Genomic DNA, 7,640 nt, shown 5'->3' with positions numbered 1-7,640 from the left:
CGACGTACAATCTGTTCGATGTACCATATTGATCGAGACTACGCTTGCTACATTCAATTTCACTTAAGCGCTGTGAGAAGAATTTATTTCTGATGCCTCGATAGCACCTCTTCTCTCTCCATATTTTTTCTGACGTAAAACTGTTATAGTTCATGAATTTTTTTGAAATAGGCACATTCATTTCGTAGATTACCGTTACTCAAAGTACGAACACATTTGAAAATTTTAATTTTTTAAAAGAATTCGTGCTAAAAAACGTTTTCATATCACAAGAGACACAACATTTAGTTTTACTTTAAATTATTACTTTTTCGTCTTAAAGAATTTGTTTAAATTTTAGGATTAAAAGATACGAAAACCTTATATTAGTATATCTCATTTCGAATTTACTTTGGGTCTATTTTCATATAAAGTCCAATCCCGCTACAAAAAAGGCTTGGAACCCGTGGTTCACAAAAAATAGAGAAAAAGGACATGTCTCGGTGTCCTATAATCCGTACGGGCGTGACCCGAATGTGGAAACTGCATTATCGTTGGAAATAACGGCATGTGCCAAACGGTTAAATTCAAGACTAGGAGTTTTATTTAAAACATTGTGTTTAATTTATTGTAGTAGGATCCAGTTTGTCGTATATTTAATAAAATAGTAATAATGTTCAGACTAAAAATCTACAACTAAAAATCAATTATTTTACAGAATTGTTGAAAGTGGAGTTGTCAATTAACAATATCGTTGGAAAAGGGACCAGACAACTTGATTAGTTAGGCTCGTCCCTTTCTACTGACAGGGTAACCGCAAAGTTGGTAAACGGTTTTCTACTAAGATCAATATTAATTTTACAAGATACAACAAAATTTAAAGAATATATACGATGTTCCTTTATTATTATATACAATACGTCAACCTAATGCCATTATTCTTAGATCATGATTGCGTATTTGTGATTGACAGTGGAAGAATATAATGTATAATCCCCACATTCGTATTAATATAACAGTTAGGTATTTCTTTGTAATTTCTGTTGTCATTCAAAAATCCACAAATCTTAAAATTCTAACTCAGACGTGCGAGAGATCTTTTGACATAGAACAAACTGTTTAAATTTATTTAAAATAAAAATATTTTTTCTAACTCAGTCATCATTTAAGTATGCTATTAGGTACTAAGTTACATATATACTATTTTTTATTACAATAATTGACGTTGAATGTGGAACTTATACAGAAGATATCTACATCTATTGTCAAATTAGCGTATGTATGGGTAAGCGGTAGAAAGGTCAGAGCGCCATTAATTTTGTCAGATTTATGACCTGAATTCAGTTTATCATACGAACGTGCCCATAGGATTTCTGGCCGGGTTTTTGCAATGCAAATTAGAATTAATAAATTAAACATTTGCCGTCTCAGAATTCAACGTAACTTGGAACATTAATTTTGCCTTTTAAAGAGAATACGTTTAGAGTTTTAGACTTTAAAATATTAATAAAAATAATAATGTTGTGTTTTATTGCGTCTATGTCCTATAGACATATTTCATCTCAATGTACATTAGTAAAAAAAAAAAAATATATCAGAAAATTTTAAATCATAAAAGTAATGTAATAATTTTGTTGGTTATTAAAAATATCAAACCATTCGCTAGCTGAATTAAAATTCAGATGCTAAATCGACTCGAACCTACATGAAGAGCAAAACAGATCTATGAACGTATTATAAATGATAATTGGGTATTATAAGATAAGAGATAGTTTAAAAAGTATTTAAGGAGTACCATTAAGTTTTTTGCCAAATTTTCAGATACAACTTTTTTGTTTCTCAAAAGTCGGAAACCGGTAGAAATTGTATTTATATTTGATAAGATGCCAGAATCAAAATAAAGAACTTCCAAGTGAAGTGTCTGATTCTTAATGAAACAATATTTTGTAAGACACATAGTCAGAAAACTTAATTCAAAATAGTTAAAAAGTTCACATATTTAACAAAAAAAAACACACAATATTTTAATATTTTTGAAAACTTTTTTTTAGTGACAGACAGAGGGTATCAGGGGACTAGAATTTCTTTCCTTGAAATGGTTTAAAACTTGTAATTTTTATTGAATTTTGTTAAAGAAAAGATATACGCAGACCCGGACACAAAAACGAACAAAATAAATTCATACCATATCACCACGTTGTATATTAAAAAAACAGACATTTAAGGGCTTTTCATTATAATTGTTGAAACTAATGTTAATTAAAATTAAGATCCTTATAATTTTGGTTTATAAAAAAGCTTCCTATGAAAAATTCTTTATACGTTCCACTTTTTATGGCGTTTCTTATTTTATTAAATAACAACCATAACAACCATGGTCTTAAAGTGAAATAAATGCACGTATTTGTACCGTTGAAATTATTATCAAATTTTTTTGCACAAAAAGTTGTGCAAATCAGAGTCCTCGAAATATTTGCCCTTAAAATTATAACTAAGAGAACAGAAGTAAGGGAAAATAATAATAAAAAACAAAATTAAATGAAATTACGGCATATAAAAAGATAAACAAGCAGCCATTTGTTTTTTAATTAGAATTATACAATTTTCTTTTTGACAAACAAATTCAATTCTAGAAATACGTTATATTGTTATTATACTGTGCTCAGACTAACCTTAGGTTATTGTAGTTTTTTTATTTATAAGCATTCAATTGTTTCTGTGTTTATATATCCATGACATCATTTTTATTGTGGTACTAAAAAACCAGCTCTGTCTTTACAAATATACTCGTATACATCATCATATCGTGATTACCGTTACATTAACCTTTTTTATCATTTAGCATTAATGAATTTAAATTAATTATACTAATGATGAAATGAAATTATATTAACTCATTAGCGTGTATTTGAAACGTTTGTATAGCTACCATATTTGTAGAGTTTTTTTAGTCTTATTTGTTATAGGTGACTAAGATATTAGGCTAAGAACTTAGTGTTAGATCTGTCTTCGGCCACATAGTCACGTCGGCTCATTTGTTGTGCTGAACAATATTTCTTCTTTTAACTGCTAGTTGACGCGTGTTTTTAGAGAAAAACAATTTTTGAGAATTCTATGGAGAATTTTTTTACACAATCCACACCGATTTATGTATTTGTAATATAAACACATAATATAACACATTAATTATTTAACCTTATATTGTCTGGTCCTTTTTTGTTTCTCTACCAATACTTTGAAAAGGTTTTAGCTCCCATTAAATTTGGAACTTTGGCAGTCCTTGGATTTTTACTGCTCTTTTTCCTGGGACCGCTCAGATCTAGTTCATAGTTTAATTTAAGCGTTTGTTTTTTTTTTACAAAATAAGCATTTAAACAAAGAAATGCAACAAAACAAAAATTATACAAAAGAATATAAGGAAACAAAAGTTCTAACCATTTAAAATACGAGGTGGCAAAAGCCAAATACTGCGCCAGAATTAATTATTATACAAACAACTATGAAAAGTACAAAACATTACTTTTATATATTCAGAAAAAGCCAACATGAAAAATATAAAACAACTGTAACGTAAAAACCGCTTGCCATTCCGCTAGTGCACTAGTCCTAGCCTTTTTGGCTTATTTTCATTGGCCAGCAAACCGTGATGTAACGAACGTGTCTGAATGCCACGAATTCGCTTTACATGTTATGATTCGGAGAAATGCGGAACATCACTAATACTTATAAAAAAAAAAAATCGTAGTTGACTAGGACGAATACTAGATACGTTTTTTATTTTGAAAACGTATCAATAGTACGTGTGTCCAAGGTGTCATAATAAGTGTAGTTGTTTTAAGAACTTAATAAAGTTGCGATATTGGCACTTTGAGATAGTGAATATTAACACAAGTCTGCATGACTATAAAACTATCAGCGGTCATGAACACAGATGAGTCAGAGGTACCTTATGACTCATTGCGATTGTTGTACTTACCCCCAACTTCGCTAGGAACAATTAGCTCATAATATTGAAAGGTTTATACCTAAGTATTTATACCCTACAATAGATACATCCATGAGCGATGTATATCCTGATTAGAAAACCTAATACATAAATATATATTAATTCTGTACCTAACAACTTTATTTGATAATAAAAAAGGTTTTGGTGTGACAGCTGAATAATATTTTATATATTTATAATAATTTTTAAAATTAATTTAAATGTTGTTTAGTTATCGAACATTCTAATTAGAAGAATTAAGGGAATTGTAGTAAAAGACGGTGTTTAAGTAATAAAATGATATTTGCAATTTAAGTAATTATATTTAATCTCTGGTTAATTCTTATGGTTTCTATTGTGATAAATATTGTTGTCTCAAAGAGTTTGCAAGTCACAGTTACATAATATACCATAGTGTACTCAGACTTAAAGCCTTTATATGTTTTAAGTGCTGATGAACACTGTTATGTTTTGTATTTTATGCGTGTATCTATCAACGACATAGTAAACTTTAACCAGGTGACGTAACTCCGCATGTTTTTATTATTAAGAGGTCAAAGAACATTTGTTTACTCCTAGCTGTCCGCTCTACTTCGCTGTTTATGTAAATGAAAGCAATATTGATTGATATATAATGAATACTTATAAACGAGGCTATTACAGTAGTAACCTATGTATGTCTGAGGCCAATTAATAAAAACTGTATAATATTTGAATTTCCACGAGACTATTTCTCAAGTACGTGCTACTTCAATGTGTCAAAGCTTTGTGTTTTATATAAAGTGCGACCTTGAAAATGTTATATCAGAGAACTAACCTCTCGTACGATGACAATTGAAATATATTTTAGTGATTACTTTATAATGTTACAAAGTAATTAAATTGAATAAAAGTGTTGGATCCTAAACAAAAAAAAAATATGAAAATATGAAAGAATAGAAAGCGATAAATCGTTCAAAAGGAATTGATAATATTTAAACATTTTCGGTAAAAAAAACACATTTTAAATTGTATAGAAGAAATAACAAAATAAAATAAAGTATCCTGTGTTGTAGTCTATGTCGAGAGTATTTATTACACTTGAAGCAATCCTTTTTGTTACCCGACATAAATTTAGAAATAAAGTTTCAATCACTATAATTTTATTGATTTACATTTTATTTAAAGTTAAGTACTGATAAAAAAAATATATAGTTTTGTTGATTTCGAAGTTTGAATAGATAAGATTCGAATTCTAAGTGACAATCACAAAAGTGTGAGGTCATTATTATTAAATTAGTAACTGTGATATTTAAAGCGTTTATTGTCGTCTATAAAACTATAAAGATAATTTTCATCCAAATGGTCACAATTTTCTTTGCTTTAGTAAAATTATATCGTATAAATATTAAAGTGAAACTTGGATAAATGTGACATGTTTATTTATTACCGTCTTTCAGAGAAAATTTCAATGAATTTATGTAATCATAATAAGTAAATCATGAAAAATACTGACAAAAGACTGAAGAAAATTGCGTTACTTAGAGACAATGATTGCATTTCGGAGCTTCGAGATCAAAATAATAAGGGTGCTTAGTTGTGAGCTTTCATACGATAAACGAGGACATATTCAATTATTCACTTAAAACGTTACTTAAAATCCACAAATAGTCTTTTATTTACTATATATTATTTATAATTATTTTGATATTATATATAGAGGTAAAAATTTTAAAATACATAATAAAATTAAAGTAAATGGCCTTTAAAAAATACCAAATAGATGTTTTTTCCTTTCTTATGATCAATCCGTGTTAAATAACACTACTTTACAAAATTTAACTTTTTGTTTGTTGCCGCGAATTTTATGATTAATAATGTTAGTTGATGATTTGTTTATGTCAAATCTACCCTCAAAATTTCTTCAGCAGCTATAGTTAGTTTGTTTTTGGTTTTGTCATTTAAGCTTATAAATTAATTGGTAACAGTCGTATTTTAGAGTTTTGAGATAAATATCTAAAGTTTTTTCAACATGAGCAGTTCAAGGAGATGTTGTTTGAATAATCCAGATCATTTTTGTTACATTTGCGGAGAATATGCCTTTAACTATTGTAGAAAAGTTATATCACAGTTGGTGAAAAATACCTATTTTGAGTATTTTGGGATGCCTTTGGATAAAAATGAGAAGTCTTGGGCGCCTAATTGTGTTTGTAAATCGTGTGTGGAATATTTAAGATTATTGAAAAGTGGTAAAAGAAGTACCTTTAAATTTGGAACACCGACTATTTGGCGAGAACCACAAAATCATCTCGAAGACTGTTATTTTTGTAGCGTGAATGTAAACGGTTTAAACACTAAAAATCGGGCCAAATGGTTGTACCCCAGTACTAGTTGTGTACAACGTCCAATGCCGAAGCGATTGCCTAGTTCTTCAGTGCCTACAAAAGTATCAGAACCCTTAGGACAAGACATTGAACGACCAAGTACATCACAAAATGATGCTGATTTTGAAGGTATGTCCAAAGAGTCAAAATGCTTTACTCAAAATGAGTTAGATGATCTTGTTAGAGATTTAAATCTTTCTAAACAAGCTTCAGAATTGCTAGCATCAAGGCTCAAAGAAAAAAAATTGCTTTCCTCGGGTACTAAAATAAGTTTTTATCGTGAAAGAGAGAAAGAATTACGAAGTTATTTTTCCGAAGAAGACGGTATTACCTTTTGTTCAGACATCAAAAACTTGTTGATAAAAATGGGCTTGAAACAATACCAACCAAACGACTGGCGTTTATTCATTGACAGTTCAAAACGTAGCCTTAAAAGTATTTTATTACATAATGGAAATAAATATGCTGGGGTTCCTATAGCCCACAGTACCACGTTAAGGGAAGAATATTGTAACATTTCGCTAGTTTTGGACAAAATAAAATACAATAACCATCAATGGCAAATTTGTGTTGACTTAAAAATGGTGAATATACTTCTCGGTCAACAGAGTGGTTACACTAAGTTTCCCTGTTTTATATGTCTTTGGGACAGTAGAGCTAAACAAGAACATTGGATAAGAAAAAAATGGCCTTTGAGGGAAAATATGGAGCCTGGAAAGCAAAATATAGTCCACAATTCATTAGTAGCTCGTGACAAAATCATCCTACCACCATTACATATAAAACTGGGTATCATGAAACAATTTATTAAATCACTACCCAAAGACGGCAAGTGCTTTTCTTACATTTGCCAAAAATTTCCTCAAGTCACTATGGGAAAAATTAAAGCCGGTATTTTTGATGGCCCCCAAATTAGAAAACTTATAAAAGACACTGAATTTAAAAAGTATATGACTGATTTACAACTGAAGGCTTGGACAGCTTTCGTCTGTGTGATGCAGAATTTCCTCGGAAATAAAAAATCTGAAAATTACATTGACCTTGTAGAAGACCTTCTCTTACAATTAAAAAATTTGGGGTGCAATATGAGTATTAAACTCCACTTCCTACATAGTCACTTGGACCGGTTTCCAGAAAATTTAGGGGATATGAGTGAAGAGCAGGGGGAGCGTATGCATCAAGACTTACGCATCATGGAAGAGCGCTATCAGGGTTTCTGGGATACGAATATGACGTCTGACTATTGCTGGTCCTTGATACGTCATTTTCCAAAGTCTACACATCAGAGAAGAGCTTTAAAACGTAGTTTTCTA

The sequence above is a fragment of the Danaus plexippus genome (assembly GCF_018135715.1).
Source record: "Danaus plexippus chromosome 9 unlocalized genomic scaffold, MEX_DaPlex mxdp_24, whole genome shotgun sequence".
NCBI lineage: Eukaryota > Metazoa > Arthropoda > Insecta > Lepidoptera > Nymphalidae > Danaus > Danaus plexippus.
The sequence above is the reverse complement of the archived record's forward strand: the minus strand, read 5'-3'. Positions refer to the sequence as shown.